At 42.9% G+C, this 27,726-nt stretch overlaps 5 non-coding genes across 5 annotated transcripts; all 5 read right to left on the bottom strand.

Moving 5' to 3' along the window:
• Nucleotides 1-2,384: 2,384 nt before the first annotated feature.
• Nucleotides 2,385-2,457, bottom strand: TRNAR-CCU (transfer RNA arginine (anticodon CCU)). Its single transcript has one exon. It is a non-coding gene; the product is annotated as a tRNA-Arg (tRNA).
• A 649-nt stretch (nucleotides 2,458-3,106) lies between these two features.
• TRNAR-CCU (transfer RNA arginine (anticodon CCU)) lies at nucleotides 3,107-3,179 on the bottom strand. Its single transcript has one exon. It is a non-coding gene; the product is annotated as a tRNA-Arg (tRNA).
• A 646-nt stretch (nucleotides 3,180-3,825) lies between these two features.
• Nucleotides 3,826-3,898, bottom strand: TRNAR-CCU (transfer RNA arginine (anticodon CCU)). Its single transcript has one exon. It is a non-coding gene; the product is annotated as a tRNA-Arg (tRNA).
• Nucleotides 3,899-4,546: 648 nt separating this feature from the next.
• Nucleotides 4,547-4,619, bottom strand: TRNAR-CCU (transfer RNA arginine (anticodon CCU)). The gene has a single exon. It is a non-coding gene; the product is annotated as a tRNA-Arg (tRNA).
• A 9,092-nt stretch (nucleotides 4,620-13,711) lies between these two features.
• Nucleotides 13,712-13,784, bottom strand: TRNAR-ACG (transfer RNA arginine (anticodon ACG)). The gene has a single exon. It is a non-coding gene; the product is annotated as a tRNA-Arg (tRNA).
• Nucleotides 13,785-27,726: the final 13,942 nt, after the last annotated feature.

Below are 27,726 nucleotides of genomic sequence, written 5' to 3'. Positions count from 1 at the left end.
GAAAATTAAATGTCCTAAAAACATAATCATTAGGTAACCTAGATTAATTGTCGTATAATACAGTAGCCTATAATGAGATAATTTGATATTTACATTACCAATTTCTCCTTTATGTCTTACGTAAAATTTCTTAGTTACATGTTAGGAACTCTGTAACATGGTTTTACACGTCAAAAAACTATTATTATTATTATTATTATTATTATTATTATTATTATTATTATTATTATTATTATTATTATTATTTCTTTCCTTCTTTCATAATCTGTTTACCCCTTCCCTCGGACTTACCGGGGGAACTAACCTCTAACGCCGCAAGGGAAGTGTCCCCTTGGAGCACGAGACTTCGGGTCTGGGTATACAACTGCGGAGGAGGACCAGTACCTCGCCCAGGCGGCCTCACCTGCTATGCTGAACAGGGGCCTTGTGGAGGGATGGGAAGATTGGAAGGGATAGGCAAGGAAGGGGGAAGGAAGCGGCCATGGCCTTAAGTTAGGTACCATCCCGGCATTCGCCTGGAGGAGAAGTGGGGAAACCCACGGAAAACCACTTCCAGGATGGCTGAGGAGGGAATCGAACCCACTCAGTTGACCTCCCAAGGCTGAGTGGACCCCGTTCCAGCCCTCGTACCACTTTTCAAATTTTCGTGGCAGAGCCGGGAATCGAACCCGGGCCTCCGGGGTTGGCAGCTATTCACGCTAACCACTACACGACAGAGGCGGACATTATTATTATTATTATTATTATTATTATTATTATTATTATTATTATTATTAGCAGCAGAGAAGTCTGTCTCACATACAGAAGGAGGTACGTGTAAGAACACATTTGACAGGTAGGATGGACCTGGGAGTGAAGGAGTAATGAATGACACAGATAGCGGGGAGAGAGATAGTGTGAGCGACGAATCGTGTGAGTTGTGAATGTTATGAAATGTGAGAAATGTCAAGTGTTTGAACTACCAGTTCATTGAAATTGAGTGTTTAGTTCACACTTCATTGGAATGAGGCGTTTATTTTGAACGACTGATTCACGAACTACCCATCACTACTCGCTACATTACGGAAGAACGGGCAAGTCAAAACTTCCTAATAACCAAATTAGTTTGTGTTCTCATCTATGACTGCCTAAACATCCAGGGTCTGGAAATCAACACTACATCCTAACCCAGAACCTATAAAAAGTACCAAATTCGTAGAGTGATAGAGCTAGGAATCGACTATAGGGTCGACTGGAGAGAAAGCCACTAATCAAACCACTAAATCACGGAGGTGGACTATACAACGTGAATATTGAGTAGGAAATGAACCTTCCATGCGTAAAGAGAACGCAATGTGAATAATGTACAGGAAATTAACAAAAAGAGAGTTTTTTTTATTTAGTCAGTTCTTCTCAATCTGTTTACTCTCCAGGGTTGGTTTTTCCCTCGGACTCAGCGAGGGATCCCTCCTCTACCGCCTCAAGGGCAGTGTCATGGAGCGTGAGACATTTGTCGGGGATACAACTGGGGAGGACCAGTACCTCGCCCAGATGACCTCACCTGCTGTGCTGAACAGGTGCCTTATGGGGGATGGGAAGATTCGAAGGGATGGGCTAGGAAGAGCAAAGGAAGCGGGCGTGGCCTTAAGTTAGGTGCCCTCCCGGCATTTGCCTGGAGAATAAGTTGAAAAGCACAGAAAATCGCTTCGAGCATGACCGAGGTGGGAATCGAACCCCTCGAATCAGCTGACCTCCGAGGCTGAGTGGACCCCATTCGAGTCCTCGCACCACTTTTGAAATTTCGTGGCATGGCCGGGAATCGAACATGCAAAAATCTAATTGTTAAAATTAAATCATGATCAGGAGATGAATACAAAAATCTAAGAGTAAATAGATCACAATGTCAATCATGTATAAAAAATGAAAACAAATTATCGAAGTGTAACAATTCAGAATGTGAATAATGTGTAGGAAATGAAAACAAAAAATTCCTAGAGTAAAAACATCACAGTGTGAATCATGTTCAAAAAATGAATACGTAGAATGAATTCTCAGGATCCGGTGTTTCTGAGAAAAGTGTGTCTACGTTCATTCTTTTATTGAGTGACTTTATATTTGAGTTGTGGTGGGTTCATTAGAGTTAAGAGTGCTTAAATGAAAAGGCTCACGTCAGTAAATTAATTAGAATTCTGAGGATGGCTTCATTTTAGAAATCAATTTTACAATGAACGCTGACGAAAAACTGTGTACAGCCCTTGTGGCTTAGGCCTAATGGATAATATTGGTCTCCTAAACCAGAGTTCGGGCTAGAACTGTTGGTTGCCTTTCTACTATATATGTTAGGAGAAATACAACAACGATCCCCAATATAACACTGAACAGGAAGGACGGAAATAAAAATTACGTACCCCTGGTGGGACTCGAACCCACAATCCCCGGTTTAGGAGACCGACGCCTTATCCATTAGGCCACAGGGGCTGTATGTGGAACAGACGTATAAACATGGCCATTCTCCATCAGCGATTTTAATAAATCTGATTAAAGGTTAATACAGCTTACGAGGCATTTATCTTATCTTATCTTAATCTGTTTACCCTTTGTTGGCTTTGTTGGCTTTTCCTTCGGACTCAGCGAGGGATCCCACCTCTACCGCCTCAAGGGTAGTGTCTTGGAGCTTCAGACTCTTGGTCGGGGGATACAACTGGGGAGTATGACCAGTACCTCGCCCAGGCGGCCTCACCTGCTATGCTGAACAGGGGCCTTGTGGAGGGATGGGAAGATTGGAAGGGATAGGCAAGGAAGAGGGAAGGAAGCGGACGTGGCCTTAAGTTAGGTATCATCCCGGCATTTGCCTGGAGGAGAAGTGGGAAACCACGGAAAACCACTTCCAGGATGGCTGAGGTGGGAATCGAACCCACCTCTACTCAGATGACCTCCCGAGGCTGAGTGGACCCCGTTCCAGCCCTCGTACCACTTTTCAAATTTCGTGGCAGAGCCGGGAATCGAACCCGGGCCGCCGGCTAACCACTACACCATAGAGGCGGACACTTCTATATATATATTAGGAGAAATACAACTACTATCCCCAATATAACACTGAACAGGAAGGGCGGAAATAAAAATTACATACCCCTGGTGGGACTCGAACCCACAATCCCCGGTTTAGGAGACCGATGCCTTATCCATTAGGCCACAGGGGCTGTAGGTGTTACAGAGGTACAAACATGACCATACTGCGTTAGCGATTGTAATAAATCTGACTAAAGCTTAATACAGCTTACGAGGCATTTATCTTATCTTATCTTAATCTGTTTACCCTTTGTTGGCTTTGTTGGCTTTTCCCTCGGACTCAGCGAGGGATCCCAACTCTACCGCCTCAAGGGCAGTGTCCTGGAGCTTCAGACCTTGGTCGGGGGATACAACTGGGGAGTATGACCAGTACCTCGCCCAGGCGGCCTCACCTGCTATGCTGAACAGGGGCCGTGTGGAGGGATGGGAAGATTGGAAGGGATAGGCAAGGAACAGGGAAGGAAGCGGACGTGGTATTCAGTTAGGTACCATCCCAGCATTTGCCTGGAGGAGAAGTGGGAAACCACGGAAAACCACTTCCAGGATGGCTGAGGTGGGAATCGAACCCACCTCTACTCAGATGACCTCCCGATGCTGAGTGGACCCCGTTCCAGCCCTCGTACCACTTTTCAAATTTCGTGGCAGAGCCGGGAATCAAACGCGGGCCGCCGGCTAACCACTACACCATAGAGGCGGACACTTCTATATATATTAGGAGAAATACAACAACTATCCCCAATATAACACTGAACAGGAAGGGCGGAAATAAAAATTACGTACCCCTGGTGGGACTCGAACCCACAATCCCCGGTTTAGGAGACCGATGCCTTATCCATTAGGCCACAGGGGCTGTAGGTGTTACAGAGGTACAAACATGACCATACTGCGTTAGCGATTGTAATAAATCTGACTAAAGCTTAATACAGCTTACGAGGCATTTATCTTATCTTATCTTAATCTGTTTACCCTTTGTTGGCTTTGTTGGCTTTTCCCTCGGACTCAGCGAGGGATCCCACCTCAACCGCCTCAAGGGCAGTGTCCTGGAGCTTCAGACCTTGGTCGGGGGATACAACTGGGGAGTATGACCAGTACCTCGCCCAGGCGGCCTCACCTGCTATGCTGAACAGGGGCCGTGTGGAGGGATGGGAAGATTGGAAGGGATAGGCAAGGAAGAGGGAAGGAAGCGGACGTGGTCTTAAGTTAGGTACCATCCCAGCATTTGCCTGGAGAAGTGGGAAACCACGGAAAACCACTTCCAGGATGGCTGAGGTGGGAATCGAACCCACCTCTACTCAGATGACCTCCCGATGCTGAGTGGACCCCGTTCCAGCCCTCGTACCACTTTTCAAATTTCGTGGCAGAGCCGGGAATCGAACCCGGGCCTCCGGCTAACCACTACACCACAGAGGCCGACATTTCTATACTGTATATATTAGGAGAAATACAACAATGATCCCCAATATAACACTGAACAGGAAGGGCGGAAATAAAAATTACGTACCCCTGGTGGGACTCGAACCCACAATCCCCGGTTTAGGAGACCGATGCCTTATCCATTAGGCCACAGGGGCTGTATGTGTTACAGAGGTATAAACATGGCCATACTCCGTTAGCGATTTTAATAAATCTGATTAGAGGTTAATGCAGCTTACGAGGCATTTTATTTTGTAAATTTATTAATGTGGAGGGGATTATTCAACTTGATGTTTATGGAGGGTTAGTAGGCCTATTTAACAATCACACCTGAATAGTGCCCTCCGGATACAAGGCAAATACTGGGGCTGTACGTTAAATAAGTTCCTAGTCACCTCCTCCTCAGTCCTAGACCTATCCTATCCGATAATTGCCATAATGAACCCTTGAACTTACCATTCCATCGTTGGTCGGCCACGGCTGCTACAGTAGAACAATTTAGAACTCTTAAATCCTGGGTCGTTGCGGGAATAAATTCGGTCACGATCTTAACCAAACGATGGGGTTCAGAAGAGAGCCTAACTACTTGAAATGAGGAGCAAAAATGTGCTTACTAACTTTTATTAAATTGAAAGAGCACGATAACATCATTAATTTAATATGCATTCTTGCAAAATAAAAAAAAATAAAAAAATATAAATTATTGATTTTTGAATGTTCCATACACAGTCACATTACATACCGTCACTTTGTTTCTTACAATGTCGAAGAGTTGCTTCGGAGAAGCTAATATGTTAGTGGACAGCGAAACTGAAAAACTGAAAAAGGGAAGACCTGAAAACCGGGGACCTATTATTCCAAACGAGAACCGAGAGTTAATCCACACGATCCGTGGAAAATCTGACTTTCAACAAGTAGAACGCCTGATTTTCTCTCAATTAAGGTTATCCACCAGTCGAATACCCTTAACGGATACGGAACACCCGCCGAATGGACCCTTAATCGAACCAAACTGACTATCAGTTGCTTTTGATAGGTTGCGAAATATTATGGGAAAGCATGGTGTTCACTACAAGTTAACAGCATCATTCACAATTGAAATAAAATCCCACCATGTATTTGTCATTCATGACACCCTTAAGTGATAAGGTAATCCCGATGCTAAATGTGCATCACCCCAAACAGCTGTTCGGAAGGAACCAACAACAACAGGATCCGTGAGGATCTTACGTTATGTCGTTCTAAAGGAACAAAACTGCGAAATGCAGGAAACAATTACTAATCATGCATTTAGAAGAAATGCCAAACAATGAAGATAATTAAAAAGTGGAAAGTCACTTGAAAAATATTATTATCGAACCGATTTTCAGGTTAGAAATGGGTTTGTTATGCTTAATAAAATTACCAGTCCACGCTAAAATTTACTACAACTTTAAGGAATTCTTTCCCTTGAAAAACAATGCTACCGGTACAGATCTCTCTATTTACTGTCTGTCCCAACACACTACTTGTAAAATGATTACTTACTTACTTTAACTATGAATAAAAATGAAAGTACGACAAGATTGAACATAAATATAAAATACTGGCTGACGAATCGAAACCGCATTCGCAACTCAAGTCTCACACTAATACACTGAGTGTCAATATGCACACTATCAAACGAGAACGGACGTCAGAACGAGAAAACAATAAAGTCCGTAAGAATAAATTAACATCTCGAAGTCATTAAAGCTTAACACGCACGGAGAATCACAGTAAAAATATTTAATCTATATCGAGCCGATATCCAACACTTGGACACCCTCACTCGTCAACAGCTGTCCCGTTATCTCAATGGAGAGCTACGCATTGACCCTCTTCATAAAATCATATCGTACTGTAACTGCTACCTTCATCCAGGCCGCTTCAACAAAAAAACAAAAGAAACATCTAAACTGAGACTTGAGTGTGTACAGCTACCATCCCAGACCTATCGTCGGGCTCACTTGAAATCTGTACACCCTAACACTAATCATTATGTACATGATACCTTCCAAATTCTATCGTCGGGCGTGAACTAGGACGTCTCATCATCAGTGACTCCAAGAATAACATGTGACGTCCTAAATCTATCGTCGGGCGTCAAAGTGGGTCGTACTACGCCTCCCTTAACATATCAGGCGAACTAGCAATTTCAAACACCTCCGACATTTAATACAAAATCTGGTCAGACAAATACCACACGATCGGAACCACGTCTCTTACTATCAAATGAATGCAAGTCGAAAAAAAAAATACAGTAAGTCTCTATAGAGCATCCAGAGTTAAGAAAAGACTACAGGCCTTATGGGCCTGCTGCCTTCCACTGTTGCCATACTCGCTCACTCACCGAGGCTTGGACACTGCTTGTGAAATACAGTGATGACATAAAATTATACATCGCTTGGTACAGCTGTTGTAAATGGCAGATTATCTCCAGTCATTAATGAATTAATGAAATTACAGTCATGACATTTCGTTTTGCCATAACGTTTCTAAGGATAATAGCCACTGACTGTATCATTCGAAATAGAGTAAGAGTTTGAACATGCAGGGATGCAAACTAAATAAGAATAATAATAATAATAATAATAATAATAATAATAATAATAATAATAATAATAATAATAATAATAATAATAACATGCATGCCCAGAAACCGAAATGATTGTCTTGTTTCTTATATCTGAGAAAGTTTCATTATCGTTGTTGCTTTAAGGGAGCGCAGTGCTGAGTCTATTAGCCCCCAGAAACATTTCATTATTAAGGCAAATACTGTGTGGTTTCAACACAGGAAGCTGACGGCGAGATATCTCTATCTCGGTGATGTATCCTTCAGCTCATTTCAGATAAATTTACTCGTAAGTGACAACAGATGCAAGGGCTTCATGTTTATCACAAAATACGATAACTTAAATATTCTTCCGCAACATAAAATACAGAACGCTGAATGACCCATTCGTATGATTTCTTAAAATCAGGTATTTCGGGGTTGCTGTTTACGGAAGTGAGGATTGTGTTCAGAGTTGGCGGTTCATCTCTAAAATAGAATTCATGAACAGTGCGCCGTATTCCACTTCTGACAAAATCATCGTATTTAATGAGTCTGGAATTACTGCGTTCCTTTCCCGCTTCTTGCTGGGACTCTGGAATGGCCCTTCACTGGCTTCCTTCCTTATTTTGAAGACAGAAGACCTCGAAATTCCTAAAAACTTTGCGGCTTTATCTACTACCCAGTTTACACTTCGTTCTGGATGCTTTGTTTTCAAATATGAAAATGAATTAAGCACCATTTGCCATTCCTTTCTCCTGACAACTTCACTACTTCTCCTTTTCACATGTTCAGCTATAATTTAAATGTATTACTCGCTGATTGATTATATAAAATACTAAACAGAAAAAGATAATACACGATACACACAACAAAAAGCAATGCAATACACGAAAAATGAAACACAATATACTGTATTTATAACAAAACATTATGCGCCCCAGGAAGACGATCACTTCACTCTGCCGAATATCTCCCTTACATAACCAATCACTGTAATGAGTGACACACACAAAAAGGGAAACATGCCGCACTGACCTCACCAATGATGATTCGCAGTGGTTAAGCTGAGTTATTACACGTGTTGACTACTGTACACACTTCCGCACTACACGCTGAAATGTGGCGCGCAATGCGACAAGCATGGCCGGCTGTTCCGTGTACTGAACCGCATATACGATATTTAAAAGGATAAACTCAAAGATATCAAAATGTTTTTATGTCTTCCTTGGTATTGTATGGCACAACCAATGCTTGTTTCATAAGAAAAATTATACATTTTGATAGGAATTCATTATAATTTTTATATACATGTAGAACTAAAATGGGTAACACCAATAGAAGTAAAAGCCCATAAGACATGTAGTCTTTTCTTAACGCTGGATGCTCTTTACCATTACAAATACGTGAGCTCAAAAATAAATATACGTGACGAACGATTCTCCACCTCGAACACACTCTCAGCCTGTGCACTGAAGTGTTAGGGAAGCAAATGAAAATTCCCAACACACGTTTACAATTTAGTGGATGCCTTCAAAATAATAATCATCACTACCGCATTCGAAATTCTCAAATCGTCTATCATCAATTCCAACTATTTTATCAATGACCTCTCCAGTGAACAAATTCAGTACAACCCAACCATGGGTCCAAAGTGCTCTTTGATCCTTGAGGTCGCTCATTATCTTATTATCCATACGGGCTTTACGTAACAAGAATTACTGGATGTTTACTACCAAGACTTTAACATTTACTAAAGTCGTTTCACTTGGAATCTTTCTATAAATTTACGATGCTCCACACCATAGTCGTCTCAAATTCGGATTGATTGCGGAAAACAATACAGCCTGCCTCAACACAGCCTGTTTCCTAAATACTTCCTCTTCAAAAATATAGCTTGTCTCAAACTCCTTCTCCTCGCTTTATTCCAGCGATATCACTTCCATCTCTCTCGTCTCCACATACATATAAATCCGTCGCTCTCAGTCCCTTTTCCTTCAAGACCCTTTTTCATACTTCGATCCCCTGGTGAAAACGACAACCATTATTAAACACATCTCTTACTTTACTGTTATTACGGCTTTCGAACCTCGAGAGTCCAAGAGCACTCAGCGACTTTTCGTATCATTGATATACACGATGTCTCAAAATTTCCTTCCCATTAATGACTGTGACTCTAACAAATTTCACCGAAATCATCTAAATATGCCTGCGATCCTTGTAAAAATATACTGGTTAAATGCACTTTAACATAGAAAAATTTCCTTATCCCGCGGTAGACATTATTATTATTATTATTATTATTATTATTATTATTATTATTATTATTATTATTATTATTATTATCGACCAACATTTCTGAATTCAACTGACATCTGAGATTAAGATATTCGCCACGACTAATTTACACTTATAACGTTCCAACAATCCACGCTTCGGATGATATCTCATCGAACATTCAACACAAAATTTTAGGCGTCGCATTTTACCGTTCTTGACATGACTTTACACACTGAAAATTTCACACGCTGACCAAAAATTTCAACACTTTCGCCTGATAATTACGAATATCAACCCGACAATCATCTGGAAAATTTGTTGGGACAGAACAATAACTAACTACAACATAATATAAAATAGACAGACCTGCACAATGGTGACATTCCCAGCATTCTGGTTACATCATCACCAGCTGACCTCGGGCTTAGCCGCTCATTTTCACAGATAACATTTTCATTTCCAAAATCTCACTCATACAAACACTACCCTTCACACACACGATATCAAAATTACCATATAAATCAGGTACTTTCTCTGTAATTTGCACCACGAACTTCCCTCGCTCTGCAGTCGACTACAACTGTCTGATGCGTTCCCAGCGTGGTTTCTCTCCGTTGCTTCAATAAAAACAGGTGTTCAGCAGATAAGGGAGCAGAACTACTCTGAATAGATTCCCCCAAAAAGTTCTTCACTTCCAAGCGTACATGAGATTATATAAATAAAACTTGCTGTGTATATTTCAACCAGCTTACACTTTCCTAGTTTGTCGGCAAACGTTCAGAACTTTCCAATCGCTTTCTCTTCTTAACCAAGTATATGGACCTTAGCCACGGACATGTATTTAATTATTTGTCGGTCAATCTGGCGCGAAATTCTAATGACGACGGGCACAAGCTCCCGCGGCTTCAAGTTCCAGATCGACACTGCAAAATCTACGGTGGGGGATTTCTTTTATAATCTCAGAAGGGACGCTATCCCCTCTATGAGGCTTGATTGTGTAATCTGCCAATTTTGCGTCTAATAGACGGATTTTGATGAGACTTGTCCCAGAACTCCGGACAGACTTGCACTTATGTTAGACGTTAATTTTATAATTCTTCTACACTCATAACCGGAGAAATAAATTATTTCTGCCCGTGCGTTTCGCGCATTTTCTTCCTCCCCTGACCTTGGCACGTGTAGCTGGTTCGCTGATCTCACGCTAACCTGCACTTAGGCTTAACTACATTTATGTTTTTCCCTGGTGTCTCTGTCTTCACGGAGGGTGTACGAATAATTTTGCTTATATATTTTTTCATTTACTATATTGCCAAAATCCCTCGTTGTATAGAATTCCATGAATTTAAAGAATTGTCGGGCACTCGAGTTCCACCGAGGTGTCCCGGCAATTCACGAGCTTGCCGTGAGTGAGAACCTTCCCACGCGACATCGGGGCTCTTAGGAGCGCAACATGGCTACCTTCAAACATAAAAGTACTTTCTTAATACCAAATAAATATTGGAGAAAAAAATTATTTTTCTCACCGGAGAATTATGGGTTCAATAAGATCTGTGTCGGAGTGACGTAAGATAAATAAAATGAGTTCTTCAGTCCGTCTCTGTGGTGTAGTGGTTAGTGTGATTAGCTGCCACCCCCGGGTTGGATTCCCGGCTCTGCCACGAAATTTGAAAAGTGGTACGAGGGCTGGGACGGGGTGCACTCAGCCTAGGGAGGTCAACGGAGTAGAGGTGGGTTCGATTCCCACCTCAGCCATCCTCGAAGTGTTTTTCTGTGTTTTCCCATTTCTCCTCCAGGCAAATGCCGGGATGGTACCTAACTTAAGGCCGCGGCTGATTCCTTCCCTCTTCCTTGTCTATCCCTTTCAATCTTCCCATCCCCCCCGCAAGGTCCCTGTTCAGTATAGCAGGTGAGGCCGTCTGGGCGGGGCGAGGTACTGGTCATCCTCCCCAGTTTTATACCCCGACCCAATGTCTCACGCTCCAGCACACTGCCCCTGAGGCGGTAGAGGTGGAATCCCTCGCTGAGTCAGAGGGAGAACATTAACCCTCCGTTAGGCGCGCGGGCTACAGGTGTAGCCCAGCCATTTTGTTTTCGCCCTCACTCCTAGGCTTTATGGCAGTAGAAGGGGAGACTATCAGTACCTTTCTTCGTCACGCTGTTCTCGGGATTTACTTTGCTCTGGCACTGCTTACTGAAGTTGTCTATCCACAATCTCACTTCAAAATCGGTTGGGCTACAACTGTAGCCCGCGCGCCTATCCGTGTTATGGCGAGCAGTGATCGCATTCAAGTGACATCTACTGGTTTTAAAATGAACTAAATTCTCCAAAAATATGAAAATGTTAACTATTCTTTATTTCAACAATGCAAATACCATAACAATATTGTTTTATTGTTTAGAATGTTGAGTGGATTACTTTCGTCATTCGAACATTTTGGTGCTAAAGGCCGTTTCCCGTCCGCCTCTGGTGTAGTGGTTAGTGTGAATAGCTACCATCCCCGGAGGTCTGGGTTCGATTCCCGGCTCTGCCAAAAAATTTGAAAAGTGGTACGAGGGCTGGAACGGGTCCACTCAGCCTCGGGAGGTCAACTGAGTAGATGTGGTTTCGATCCCCACCTCAGCCATCCTGGAAGTGGTTTTCTGTAGTTTCCCACTTCTCCTCAAGGCAAATGCTGCGATGGTACCTAGGCCACGGCCGCTTCCTTCCCTCTTCCTTGTCTATCCCTTCCAATCACCCCAACCCCCACCAAGGCCCCTGTTAAGCATAGCAGGTGAGGCCGCCTGGGTGAGGTACTGGTCATCCTCCATAGTTGTATCCACCGACCCAGAGTCTGAAGCTCCAGGACACTGCCCTTGAGGCGATAGAGGTGGGATCCCTCGTAGAGTCCGAGGGAAAAGCCAACCCTGGGGGGTAAGCAGATTAAGAAAGAAAGAAGGCCGTTTCCCGTGTTATTGTTGTGTATGTGGTGTTGGGTAGTTTGTAAAACCATAAATTTTCATCAATATTTTTTCAATAAATGTATCTATAAAATATACGAGTTTGATGAAAGTATGTATTCATAATGATGAAACCCGGATCCTTAAACTTTTATTAAATTTCAATCACGTCAAAATTGAAAATACGCCACTTTGGTTTATTTACTTTTAAGAAGTTTATTAAATTTTGTAATAACAATGCTCAGAAAAGTCCAAAGACTGATATAAAATATGTTTCTAAATTTTAAGCTTGAAAGATAATTAAATCATCATCATCATCTGTTTACCCTCCAGGTTCGGCTTTTCCCTCGGACTCAGCGAGGGATCCCACCTCTACCGCCTCAAGGGCAGTGTCCTGGAGCTTTCAGACTCTTGGTCGGGGATACAACTGGGGAGAATGACCAGTACCTCGCCCAGGCGGCCTCACCTGCTATGCTGAACAGGGGCCTTGTGGAGGGATGGGAAGATTGGATAGACAAGGACGAGGGAAGGAAGCGGCCGTGGCCTTAAGTTAGGTACCATCCCGGCATTCGCCTGGAGGAGAAGTGGGAAACCACGGTAAACCACTTCGGGGATGGCTGAGGTGGGAATCGAACCCACCTCTACTCAGTTGACCTCCCGAGGCTGAGTGGACCCCGTTCCAGCCCTCGTACCACTTTTCAAATTTTCGTGGCAGAGCCGGGAATCGAACCCGGACCTCCGGGGGTGGCAGCTATTCACGCTAACCACTACACCACAGAGGCGGACAAGATAATTAAATATCGTTGAAATATATTGTGGGCTACAAGGGTAGCCCACGCGCCTATACGTGTAACAAAACATGGCGCGCCTGATGGAGGGTTAAGAAATTAAAAAAAAGTGGAAGTCATTCTACTATTAGTGAAAATGAAAACCTACCTACAACCTGTTTTCCAGTCTTTGACCTGGTCAGGGATAGACTGAATGAAGCAGATATAGGCTATAAGTACCATGGGGTCGCCACTCCCAAAGTGATTATTTAATGACTAATTGATGCTATGAAATGAGAATGGAGAGTGTTGTTGCAATGAAGGTTGACAGGGAAAACCGGAGTACCCGGAGAAAAACCTGTCCCGCCTCCGCTTTGTCCAGCACAAGTTTCACATGGAGTGACCGGTATTTGAATCACGGTATCCAGCGCTGAGAGGCCGACGCGCTGCCATCTGAGCCACGGAAGCTCCTCTACTTTTAGTAAACTGTGTTAATATCTCGTAGCCTACAGGCTCTTCAACAAGTCGTGTTTAATTTGGATATGAGCCAAACCGGTCCGCGGAAATACTGTACATCTGCAAGCTGACTTTAAATATTAGCAGGGGATCTATTATCGAGATGATATATTAAAAATTACCTTACCATGGTGACCTTCCAGTTTATAGAGCATTTCATTTGTCAGTCAAAATTCACCGACCCTGCCAGGATTCGAACCTGGAATCTTCTGATCCGTAGTCAGACGCGTTATCCGTTGCGCCACAGGGCCCCTTGCGAACTTCTGCCTCCCGAAATTACTATTATAGTACCTTCATAAGAAATTGCCGTTCAGCTTCTTTACTACAGACTGCATACGCCAAAGCTGTTCAAATATGCATGGGGGCTCTGTTATGATCGAGGATATCCACATCTGTAGGCAGTGGCGGCGATAAAGACCCCCCATGGCTTGTGGGGGCCCATGACTGTCTTTTCATTCAGTAGCTGAAGAGTGATTTTACATATTGATACAGCTACAGTCCGCCTCTGTGGTATCCCCCGACCCAATGTCACGCTCCAGGACACTGCCCTGAGTCCGAGGGTAAAACCAATCCTGGAAGGTAAGCAGATTAACCCGAAAGATCCCACCTCTACAGCCTCAAGGGCAGTGTCCTGGAACGTGAGATATTGGGTCGGGGGATACAACTGGGGAGAATGACCAGTAAGTCGCCCAGGCGGCCTCGCATGCGCGCAATTGTGTTTCAGAACTTCTGAAGTATAATATGATGTAAATTAGTATTAATTGACTTCCGTATAATTGTTATACATCATGAGCTACCAGATTGTTGTTTTACCAGCAAACAAACAACAATAATAATATTATTTGTTTTTACGTCCCACTAACTACTTTTAGGGTTTTTCGGAGACGCCGAGGTGCCGGAATTTAGTTCCGCAGGAGTTCTTTTACGTGCCAGTAAATCTACCGTCACGAGGCTGACGTTTTTGAGTACTTTCAAATAACACCGGACTGAGCCAGAATCGAACCTTCCAAGTTGTGGTCAGAAGGCCAGTACCTCAACCGTCTAAGCCACCCAGCCCGCCAGATTAAAAAAAAAAAAGGTCAAGAGGGCCGCCATCTAACTGTCCATGTACGCTACAGACCAGTGCAACTACTGCCATCTTAATTTAACCCCATTTTACCTATTTCAGCAGTGTATAAAATACCTTCGAATTTACTATAAATATCATCATCATCATCATCATCTGTTTACCCTCCAGGTTCGGTTTTTCCCTCGGACTTAGCGAGGGATCCCACCTCTACCGCCTCAAGGGCAGTGTCCTGGAGCTTCAGACTCTTGGTCGGGGGATACAACTGGGGAGTATGACCAGTACCTCGCCCAGGCGGCCTCACCTGCTATGCTGAACAGGGGCCTTGGGGAGGGATGGGAAGATTGGATGGGATAGGCAAGGAAGAGGGAAGGAAGCGGTCGTGGCCTTAAGTTAGGTACCATCCCGGCATTCGCCTGGAGGAGAAGTGGGAAACCACGGAAAACCACTTCGAGGATGGCTGAGGTGGGAATCGAACCCACCTCTACTCAGTTGACCTCCCGAGGCTGAGTGGACCCCGTTCCAGCCCTCGTACCACTTTTCAAATTTCGTGGCAGAGCCGGGAATCGAACCCGGGCCTCCGGGGGTGGCAGCTAATCACGCTAACCACTACACCACAGAGGCGGCCTACTATAAATATAATTCCCTTAAATATTTAGTTTTGAAAAAAAAAAAAGAAAGAAATGGTGGATAATACAGCTTTTATATTGTCGTGCTCGGATTCAGCAAATTCATTACAATTCATTAAAAACGTGTTTTGTCCGCCTCTGTGGTGTAGTGGTTAGCGTGATTAGCTGCCACCCCCGGAGGCCCGGGTTCGATTCCCGGCTCTGCCACGAAATTTGAAAAGTGGTAAGAGGGCTGGAACGGGGTCCACTCAGCCTCGGGAGGTCAACTGAGTAGAGGTGGGTTCGATTCCCACCTCAGCCATCCTGGAAGTGGTTTTCCGTGGTTTCCCACTTCTCCTCCGGGCGAATGCCGGGATGGTACCTAACTTAAGGCCACGGCCGCTTCCTTCCCTCTTCCTTGCCTATCCCTTCCAGTCATCCCATCCCTCCACAAGGCAGGTGAGGCCGCCTGGGCGAGGTACTGGGCATTCTCCCCAGTGTATCCCCGACCCAGTGTCAGAAACTCCAGGACACTGCCCTTGCGGCGGTAGAGCTGGGATCCCTCGCTGAGTCCGTGGGAGAAGCCGAACCTGGAGGGTAAACATATGATGATGATGATGATGAAAAACGTGTTTTCATCATTAGCCTGTGTACTCATTTTTTGTTGCTAGTGGCTTTACGTCGCACCGACACAGATAGGTCTTATGGTGACGATGGGATAGGAAAGGCCTAGGAGTTGGAAGGAAGCGGCCGTGGTCTTAATTAAGGTACAGCCCCAGCATTTGCCTGGTGTGAAAATGGGAAACCACGGAAAACCATCTTCAGGGTTGCCGACAGTGGGATTCTAACCCACTATCTCCCGGATGCAAGCTCACAGCCGCGCGCCCCTAACCGCACGGCCAACTCTCCCGGTGTATTCTTTTTATACCTTTCACGGGATCGTTGGGATTATTATCCGTAAAGACTTAGGCCTGTATAGGCTGAATTTCTCGACGACTAATTCAGTGTACATAATTAAATGTTGTGCACGGTTTGCTGTGTTATAGAAGCTCGCTATTTGAAAAGAACAAAGGACACTTCATTCTCTATCCGGTAAGCAGCGCTATATATTTTTAGCCTATTTTCTAACCTTTTCTGGTTCTGATTTAGCTTACCTTATTTTGGATTATGACAGAGATTTTTAATGGAAAACTGGGTTGTCAACACCGGTCGCATCCGGCACGGTGTCAGATTATAGGTCGCTAGAGTAGAACGCAGCCCGGAAGGCGGTTTGAAGAGGGTTGCGCAGTAACATTCGCGCGCTTTGTAGTATGACGTGTTTTCCGCTGAGCCAATAGAATCATTTCAGTAAGAGGTGCCTGTTTGTGCGGGTCACGAGTGAATGTTTCGAGTTTTATTTGTAAATATCATAATCAACGAATTTAGGAAACTATTTGCGTGTGTAGGATAGATCCAGGAAGAGCAAAAAGGCAAGTATTCCTTAATATCTCGAAAATTTTCCTCAACACTTTCGCGGGGTTTGATGTTAAAAATTAATTTAGACTTTCACGAAACTTTTAAGCCCACAAAAATATAGGTCATCGCTTTGGAATTCAAGATATAACTGGATGAAAAAATGTTTACACATTCATGTTGTTATGCTCTCTGCCCTTCGCTTTTCATTTCTCTCACCTTACATTTACCTCCCTTAATATCTCGAAAATTTTCCTCAACACTTTCGCGGGGTTTGATGTTAAAAATTAATCGGGACTTTTAGGAAACGTTTAAGCCCACGAAAAATATAGGTCATCGCTTTGGAATTCAAGATATAACTGGATGAAAAAAATGTTCACACATACATGCTGTTATGAGTAGCCACATTGGCATCACCGCACCTCATACTTCTGTCTTTCTCTGCGCAACGAAACCGCCTTCCGGGCTGCGTTTCTAGTGGCACGGGTCGCATCTGGCACGACAACCTTTATCAAGGGAGATCGAAAAGTAGACATCGATTACTTTTTTCCCTTCCTTCCGTTATCTGTGATCTGTCGTGTCGAAATTCCTCAATTCAGTTGTTTTGGTATATTTATTCTTCTCAGGAATCGACGGAAAATTGCTTTTCCACAGCCTGCAAAACGTCTACCAATTTATTGAACTGCATGAATCCTATTCTCTCATCAGTTAGTGCAACAAATCTGAACATTTTCGCAACAAACCTTCATTACCAGGCAGTAGCGTAGCCATGATCGAGCGATGGGTGGGGTGTTATAGTTGCAAAATGATGATAGGAGATAATTAAGGTGCTTTTGTGTGTGTGGTGTTCGCATGCATGTGTGTCATTACAGTGACACTAATGAAATGAAATGTGTGGCCTCCGGAGAGGCCTGGCGCAGGTATTTTGATTTGACACCCGTAGGCGACCTGCGCGTCCTGATGAGGATGAAATGACGATGAAGATGCCACGTACACCCAGTCAACGTGCCAGGGAAATTAATCAATTATGGTTAAAATTTCCCACACTGCCGGAAATCGAACCCGGGAACCCATATTCAGATTGCAGTACCGGTATACTATACAATCTTACATTAAAATACAGAACAATAACAATATGCTCAAGGTCAACAGGTTTACAGTGAATGGTGTGTTCAGATTGCATTTTAAAGTCCTACTTTCGGGGCTTCCTAGAAAATAAATTCAAGAGATCTGTTGGTTTTACAGTAATGTCTCTGTCAATGTTCAAAAGAGCCAACTCAATGAGTCGATTTTCACAGGGCTGGAATCTAACCCCAAGTAACCCCTACCCCTCCCTTGGCTCCGTCCCTATTCAATGATAACGAAGGCAGATTGGGAAAATTAATTAATTACTCCTTCAAGTCTTGAATAAAGAGATTTAAGTTACCTGTTGCTTTCTCCGCACGCAATTACTAACTGAAAAAGTGAAGAGGCTGCAGACTAGAGAAAAAAGCAAGTTAACACTCACTGCCATCTTTGGATTAAGTAGAAAATATGTTCAAAATACGGTACTGCCCTCTATGAAACAAATATTGTCCTACACCAGGGCAAGTATATATCGCACATTCTACTTCTTCTTATGCTTCTCAATCCGTTTACCCTCCAGGGTTGGTTTTTCCCTCGGACTCAGCGAGGGATCCGTCTGACTCGTTGGCTGAATGGTCAGCGTACTGGTCTTCGGTTCAGATGGTCTCGTGTTCGATTCCCGGCCGCGTCGGGGATTTTAACCTTAATTGGTTAATTACAATGGCTCGGGGGCCGAGTGTGTGTGGCGTATTCAACATTAGAAATCATCCTAGGTAGGGCCTTCATCTTCACAGACATGCAGGTCGCCTAATAGGCCGTCTACTAGAAAAAGACCTGCACCAGGCCTCTTCGGAGACCATACGCCATTATTATTATTATTATTATTATTATTATTATTATTATTATTATTAGCGAGGGATCCTACCTCTACCGCCTCAAGAGCAGTGTCCTGGAGCGTGAGACTTTGGCTCGGGGGTACAACTAGGGACAAGGACCAGTTTTCGCCCAGACGGCCTCACCTGCTATGTTGAACAGGGGGCAAGGACCAGTATTTCGCCCAGTCGGCCTCACCTGCTATGCTGAACAGGGGACAAGGACCAGTACTTCGCCCAGTCGGCCTCACCTGCTATGCTGAACAGGGGACAAGGTCCAGTGCTCCGCCCAGTCGGCCTCACCTGCTAAGCTGAACAGGGTAAAGGTCCAGTGCTCCGCCCAGTTGGTCTCACCTGCTATGCTGAACAGGGGACAAGGTCCAGTGCTCCGCCCAGTCGGCCTCACCTGCTATGCTGAACAGGGGACAAGGTCCAGTGCTCCGCCCAGTTGGTCTCACCTGCTAAGCTGAACAGGGGCCTTGACTGCGGATGGGAAGATAAGAAGCGATAGACAAGGAAAAGAGAAGGAAGCGGCCGTGGCCTTAAGTTAGATAGAATCTCGGCATTGGAGAAATGGTAAACCACGGAAACTACTTCGAGAACGACTGAGGAGAGAATCGAACCCCCTCTACTCAGTTGATCTCCCGAGGCTGAGTGGTTCTCATACCACGTCCTCGTACCCGGGCCTCCTGGGTGGCAGCTAATCAATCACACTAACCACTACACCACACTGCCCTTGAGGCGGTAGACGTGGGATCCCGAGGAAAAACCAATCCTGGAGGGTAAATGGATTAGATAAATAATAAATTACATATGGACCGCCTCTGTGATGTAGTGGTTAGTGTGATTAGCTGCCACCCCCGAAAACCCGGGTTCGACTCCCGGCTCTACCACGAAATTTGAAAAGTGGTACGGGGTCCACTCAGCCTCGGGAGGTCACTGAGAAGAAGGGGTATAGACTCCTCCCTCAGCCATTCTTGAAGTGATTTTCCGTGGTTTACCACATTTTCTCCGAGCAAATGCCAGGATGGTACCTAACCTAAGGCCATGGTCGCTTCCTTCCCTCCTGTTTGCCCATCCCTTGCGATCTCCCCCCCCCCCCTGTTCAGCATAGCAGGTGAGGCCGCCTGGGCAAGGTACTGGTCCTCCTTCCCAGTTTTATATCCCCGATCCGAAGTTTACCGAGCTCGATTGCTGCAGTCGCTTAAGTGCGGCTAGTATTCAGTATTCGGGTGATAGTATGTTCGAACCACACTGTCGGCAGACCTGAAGATGGTTTTCCGTGGTTTCCCATTTTCATACAAGGCAAATGCTGGGGCTGTACATTAATTAAGGCCACGGCCGCTTCCTTCCCACTCCTAACCCTTCCCTGTCCCATCGTCGCAGTAAGACCTATCTGTGTCGGTGCGACGTAAAGCAACTAGATCCGAAGTTACACTCTCCAGAACACTGCCCTTGAGACGGAAGAGTGCGATGGAAAAACCAACCCTGTATGGTAAACGGATTAAGAAAGAAGGAAAGAAAGTACATTTATAGAAAACTGGTAAACTCAATTAGCTATTTCTGAATTTACTGTTAATGTTTGTTTGTCCAACCCCTGTCCCGTTTTTCTACGGGCTGGTGTGGGGTGAGGTGAGATGAATCTGTCATGGCGGGTTTTTATGACTGGGTGCCCTTCCTGATGTCAATGAATTTACTGTTAATGACCTGTAGAGTATGCAAGGATTAATTTCATATTGATAATTTCAAAATGTCCTTTAATTTCAAAACCTTACAGTCTTTAATATTTCTGACAAATGTGAGCTATTTTGATGTATCGATGACCTATCTTCCTTCATCAATAATGCAATGCACGTAACTGTCGTTGTACGTTACAGACGGTCTGCTTGAATAATTTCCTACGCGGAAGGTCGCATGAGAGATGCATGCTAGTCATAAGTCGTTGGCAAAGTTCATCGACACTCTCAGAATTCGAGCCTCAGGGCATTATATCGTGCAGTCACAATTAAATTGCTAAGACTTCTCTAGCATAAGTATACTTTCACTGCTCTATCACCAATATAGTTCTTCGACCTCGCCGGAATTCGAAACTGAATATAACCTGATACGACGTCACACGCTTTCTCCATTACACCACCGGACTTACACACTCCATCCCCAAATGAGATTGTTATGATATCTATAACATAGACTACTTCCACTTACAAATCGCGAGTGAGAGTCTTTAACCCTGCTACGACTTGAAGCTAGAAATTTCTGATCTGTAATTATATGCGTTATGAATTGACCAGAAGGTCTTGCGTGTAACTTCTGGAAATCGGATTGTTAACACTGTCTGCCTCTGTGGCGCAGTGGTTAGAGTGATTAGCTGCCACCTCCGGAGGCCCGGGTTCGTTTGCCGGCTCTGCCACGAAATTTAAAAAGTGGTACGAGGGATGGAACGGAGTCCACTCAACCATCTTCGAAGTGGTTTCCCACTTCTACGGCAAATGCAAGGATGGTACCCATCTTAAGGCCACGGCCGCTTCCTTCCCTCTTTCTTGTCTAGCCCTTCCAATCATCCCATTCCCGCACAAGAACTCTGTTCAGCATAGCGGGTGAGGCCGCCTGGGAGAGGTAGTGGTCCCCCTTCCCGGTTGTATCCCCCAGCGCAAAGTCGCACGCTCCAGGACACTGTCCTTGAGGCGGTGAAGGTGGGATGCCCCGCTGAGCCCGAGGGAAAACCAACCCTGGAGGGTAAACAGATTAAGAAATAATTGTTAACATATTTGAGCACCTCCATTTATACCTTGTCAGTAAATTTTTCAACGTTGCCAGGATTCGAAACTGGAAACATCTCACCCGCAGTCAGACCCGCTTCCCAATGCTCCACAGGACTTTGCACGATACAACCAAAAATCAAGTTCTAGACATTGTGATAGTACATATATCACACCCCCGAATTATATGTAGAAGTTATAGATATTATTGTCAGTATTCGATTTATTATTATTATTATTATTATTATTATTATTATTATTATTATTATTATTAGTATTTCATATTTTGCCATTTATATTGGTAAGCTGGAAGATATCCACATATGTAGGTATGAGTAATTTGTTTTGCACGAGTGGGAAAACATTGCTGTAATAACTCTGGTAATTTGAATGAGTCATATGGCTACCCCAGTGTCTGTTGTGGTGTACTTGTGTCAGGAAATTCCATTACTCATGTATATATCCCAGCCTGATGAGATAAGCTTGTTGTTGTACCAGGGAAGTTTGGTGATTCATGTAAAACTCCCGAGTGTTTGTTTATCTCTTGGGAGAAAGGAGAAGTTCAGGGCATGTCTTGACAAGAGGTTCACTCATGATTGGCTGGCAAGCACCAATCCAGACGTATCATCTGACAGGAGGGGGATGTTGATGTCTATAAAGGTTGATGATACGGCGGCAACCAGGACATTGGAAGGAACATTGTAAGGGTGATTGTAAAGGTGAAGGTAAAGGAACGAGAAGGAAGATAACTACAACTACAACTGACGCACTGTACGGGAAGGAAGGAGTGCTGATACACGGTACTGGAGTGACACGGCAGCAATGGACTGGACTTCAAACGTTCGTGGAGCGTAGTCTAGTTATGTTCGTGGAAAGTGGATGATTGTGGAGAGTGCTTGCGCATTAAGTATTGTATCACTTGTGGCGGCTTAGCATTATATGTTGGTGAAAGCTATCTCAGACTTTCCATAAATTTATGTTGAGGATCGACAGACGTGTGTATATATCTTTACAACAAGTGTTAAAATATGTAAACACAGTAGTACAAAGTACAGTATCTGTGTGATGTGATAACTGCCGATTATGAGAATCGGTAAGTCGAATTGATATAGAGAAAGTGAAGGGTATTTATCTTCATACATGTACATTGTTCATCGGACTATCTACACATGGTAGCTTAGTTCTCGCTTTCGTTTTCCCACGATTTTCATTATTATTGTTGTTGTTGTAAATATGGAGTCTTCCAGCAATATTTTATGTGTGTATTATATGTATAATGTTGTATGTTGATGAGGTGCTCATGCACGGAATTTGTTCAGAATATAGTTAGCTATTTTAGAATCAGTGTTATTGATGAACCTAGGTGCAGTTCCTACCTAATTAGTCGTTTTCAGGAGGTTAGGTAAGGCCTGCAGCAGATGTACCAGTACGCAGCATTATGTACACGCCCTGGGATATAAAGTTTATCATGCTCTTATCTAAATTCGAGGGATCCATTCTGGTGAACTCTGGCGCCCATACTACGGACATTTCGGTTAATTATGCTTATTAATTTTATTAAGTTTTTGAGTAATTTTATTTATATATTTTTATTTATTATTATCATCAAAAACAAGTTACAATTGGCTTCCCAACGTGTGGCTGAATGATTGGTACATCTGTTAGGCTTATAAGCGTAGGTGCACTTGTCAGGTGTGGTTGGAATTCTGCGAACTATGTCAGTGAAGTGTTTTATATGTACGTGATATGTATGTTGGAGTATGAAGAAATGTTGTAGCGAGTCGAGTATTATAAAATTGAGAAGTAGAGAGGTTGTTAAAGTTGCTGGTACTAAGAATCAGGAAAAGAGAAGTCAAAAGAATTCCCCCACATTGAGTCTATCGAATTTAAGTGAGAGTAGCGAAATGGCTGATAGTAGCAAAGATCAATCGGTAACGATAGTTGAGGAACCGAGTAACCCGTCTCAAACTCAGAATGTAGGGGATTTAGAGGAGGCTTCCATTCGTAGTTTGCTACAGTTGATTCTTATCCAAAATAAAGAGTTCAAGGATGAATTAAATGTTGTTAACAATAAGATTGATAATCAAAGTGTTGAATTAAATAGTAAGAGTGATGAAGTGTCCAGTAAGATTGGTAGTCAAAGTAAGGAGTTAAATTCAGTGAGTGTTGAACTGTCCAGTAAAATCGATAATAATAATATTGAATTGTCCAGTAAGATTGATAGTCAGAGTAAAGAATTGAAGAGTGAATTGAGTTTTTTAAGTAATGAAATATACAGTATTAATAGTGAATTAAATTCAGTTAGTACGGAATTGTCCAGTAAGATTGAGAATCAAAGTAAGGAGTTAAATTTAGTGAGTGTTGAATTGTCTAGTAAAATTGATAGTTTAAGTAGTGCTGTGAATAGTAGAATAGATAAATTAAACCAGAAGTTTGACCATCAAAGCAGAGAAATTCAGGAAGTCAATAATAAGGTAGAATCTCTACGCTTGGAATTGACTGAGAAAATCGAATGCCGATTTAATGTAGTTAGGAAGGAATTTGTTGAAAACAACAAGGAGTGTAATAAGAGAATAAAAATAGTGGAAGATAAAGTCGAAGAAATAGATAGAATTAAAACCAGTCAGAATGTTTTAGCGAAACGAATAGATGAAAAGACTGAGAAATTGGAGAAAGACCTCAAGTCAGTAGAAGGAAATGCCAGAATGGCAGTGGAAGAAGGAATTAAATCATGTCATGTGAAATTAAGGCAGGAGATCAGTCAAATCCAAGTAGGTAGCAGTATATGTAATAGGTACGTATCTTGTACGAAGGACTCTGAATTACCCAAGTTTAATGGTCGGCAGTTTAATCCGATGGAATTCTTGAAAACGGTGGAGAAACGGTTTTCCAAGAATCTTGACGATGGTTTGATTGAGTGGAGTATGGTTGATGAGCTGTTGGATGTTGCATTTGTTGGAGAAGCGAGATCTTGGTTTCAAGTTTACAGACAGGGTATTTCGAGTTTGGAGGAATTTAGGGAGAAATTTAGTTCTAAATTTTGGAGTGATGCTATTCAGGGAAGGGAAAGAGATCGCGTGCTATTTGGCAAATATAGACCTCAGGAAGGTGTGTCTATGACGGAATATTTCTTGGCGCATGTTCTGATCAGCCAGAATATTGAAGGTCTAGCATCGGAGAGAGATACAGTCCGCCAGATGTTGAGGCATTTTCCTGAGAAGGTCGGATTAGCTGCATGTATGCAGAATATTGTTACGATTAAGGAATTAGAGCAGCTGTTAGAGAGGTTTGATGCTTTGGAAGGGCAGGGGAGGACTAGGCAAAGTGAAGGTAGAAATTACGGGGATAATGGGAGACAAGGTAATCAGGTAGCGGGAGATAGGAATAATCAGAATTTCAGTCATTCTAGGCAAGGGAATCAGGGTGGTAATTCCGGAAGGGGAAACAGACAGTCTAATCAGGGAGTTAATCACCAGGAATATTTTGGCAGAAGACCTAATCAAGGGGAATCAGAAAGTAGGGGGCGTACGGATCAAAGACCTCCAGATCAAGTGCAGAGACATGATAACAGTGAACAGTCAACGTCAAGTAATTTAAACCGGAATCGGACTTCTTAGTTGGGTCAGATAGGCAGTCCGATACCGAAATTCCTATTCACGCGATGAAACAGGTAAGTTACGAGGTAGACGTGAAAGAGGAATTATTGTATGACCATGTGTTTTGTGTTCAGGGAGATTTTGAGAAGGTAAGAAAGCTGTGTCGGATGACTTACTTTGTGCTAGTGGTGATGGTAATAGCGGTGTTGCGATCGATAATCTTGTGGAAGTTTCTGAAATTGAAAGTGAAGTTTTTTGTGAAGTTGATGAAGGTTGTTTAGTAAGTGAAGAGTGTTCACGGAGTATACATCATGAGGATGTTTTTGTTGATTTAAGTGTAAGTGAGGAGAGTAAAGTTAGGACCATTATGTGTGAAAATGGTGACTTTGAGATTAATGAAACTTCTGATAAGAGAGTCGAAAGTAGCAGTGTTGTTGGCATGAAAGTGGTGCAAGTGGTAGCTGATATGGAAGGTGGTGAAGATGACTTGATTGTTGGGTCATTAAGTAGTAATGACAGCAATTTCGAAGTGTATTATGGTAAGAATTCCAGTAATAGAGTGAGTGTGTGTGAGAATGGAAGTGTGCGTGAGATGAAAGAAAGTCTATCCAAGCGGGTGTGTAATGTTTTATTTAATACTGAGAGTTGTGTGAATGATGTGAACGACGTGCTGTATGATATCGATGTGGAATGTGTGAAAAAGTATGTGATCTGTTTGCTTGCATTAATTATGGTTTTGTGGAAGAGTAAACGTAGTGAGATTCCCGCGCATTTCAGAAAGAGGGATTTCCTTTTTATGAATGTTCCGAATGTAAGCTTGTATAATTCTTGTGTGACTGGATGGGATGAATGCTTGTGTGTGAGATAGAGTGGATTCTAGACGTAGTTAGTTTTTATTGCGGTACGCATTCCTCGTCTATCGATGCCAATGTTAAGTTTATGTATAGTTTTTTCAATTGTATCAGGGTCCGTATACTGTGGACAATAGAATAGGCAAGTGTGCTTATAGGCTCCTAACCGCTGAAAATAAGGTCCTTGGGACATTTAATATCTATAGCCTTCGCAGATATAAGAGATAGGATCTGCACCTTGGATGTATATATTATCAATTTTAATGTATGTGTACAGTAGCAAGAAGGGATTGTGTTCAATGCTATATGAAACAATCAGAGTTGTGTATATATAGCCCTATTATTATTATTATTATTATTATTATTATTATTATTATTATTATTATTGTTTGGACAAATTGTATTTCGTGTGTGCGAATACAATGCAGTAGACGCAATGTATATATCATTATTACAGTAAATTATGTGTTCAGTTATGTCATTATAAGGTTATGTATGAAGTTCTGTTTTATGGTGAATCATAATATGTGATATCATCGATTCACCAAGGGGGCGTTATGTGATAGTACATATATCACACCCCCGAATTATATGTAGAAGTTATAGATATTATTGTCAGTATTCGATTTATTATTATTATTATTATTATTATTATTATTATTATTATTATTATTATTATTATTATTATTAGTATTTCATATTTTGCCATTTATATTGGTAAGCTGGAAGATATCCACATATGTAGGTATGAGTAATTTGTTTTGCACGAGTGGGAAAACATTGCTGTAATAACTCTGGTAATTTGAATGAGTCATATGGCTACCCCAGTGTCTGTTGTGGTGTACTTGTGTCAGGAAATTCCATTACTCATGTATATATCCCAGCCTGATGAGATAAGCTTGTTGTTGTACCAGGGAAGTTTGGTGATTCATGTAAAACTCCCGAGTGTTTGTTTATCTCTTGGGAGAAAGGAGAAGTTCAGGGCATGTCTTGACAAGAGGTTCACTCATGATTGGCTGGCAAGCACCAATCCAGACGTATCATCTGACAGGAGGGGGATGTTGATGTCTATAAAGGTTGATGATACGGCGGCAACCAGGACATTGGAAGGAACATTGTAAGGGTGATTGTAAAGGTGAAGGTAAAGGAACGAGAAGGAAGATAACTACAACTACAACTGACGCACTGTACGGGAAGGAAGGAGTGCTGATACACGGTACTGGAGTGACACGGCAGCAATGGACTGGACTTCAAACGTTCGTGGAGCGTAGTCTAGTTATGTTCGTGGAAAGTGGATGATTGTGGAGAGTGCTTGCGCATTAAGTATTGTATCACTTGTGGCGGCTTAGCATTATATGTTGGTGAAAGCTATCTCAGACTTTCCATAAATTTATGTTGAGGATCGACAGACGTGTGTATATATCTTTACAACAAGTGTTAAAATATGTAAACACAGTAGTACAAGGTACAGTATCTGTGTGATGTGATAACTGCCGATTATGAGAATCGGTAAGTCGAAATGATATAGAGACAGTGAGGGCACTACAAAACTTCCACTACCAGAAAAAATATTCAAACCTGGAATCGCAGCATCTGCAGTCAGACACGTTATCACTTGCGCCACAGGGTCTTGCACTATAGAGCCAAAAATCATGTTAAGTTATTTAGGGCATTACAGTGTTTTAAATTGTCCGTTAACAGTAAAGTTATTCGAACCTGCCATGATTCGAAACAAAACAAAAATCTGATCTGTAGTCAGAGGCGGTACAGGGCCTCAGCAATTTGATCCAGACATGAAACTGTTAAGATACTTAATACTTCGTACGGTACAGTATTTCCAGCCAACCATTACCAGAAAAATTAATCGCTCTGTCAGGATTCGAACCGGGAGTCTTCAGATCCGTCGCCAGACGCGCTAGCAATT

The sequence above is a fragment of the Anabrus simplex genome, chromosome 8, assembly GCF_040414725.1.
Source record: "Anabrus simplex isolate iqAnaSimp1 chromosome 8, ASM4041472v1, whole genome shotgun sequence".
Taxonomy (NCBI): domain Eukaryota; kingdom Metazoa; phylum Arthropoda; class Insecta; order Orthoptera; family Tettigoniidae; genus Anabrus; species Anabrus simplex.
The sequence above is the reverse complement of the archived record's forward strand: the minus strand, read 5'-3'. Positions and strand labels throughout refer to the sequence as shown.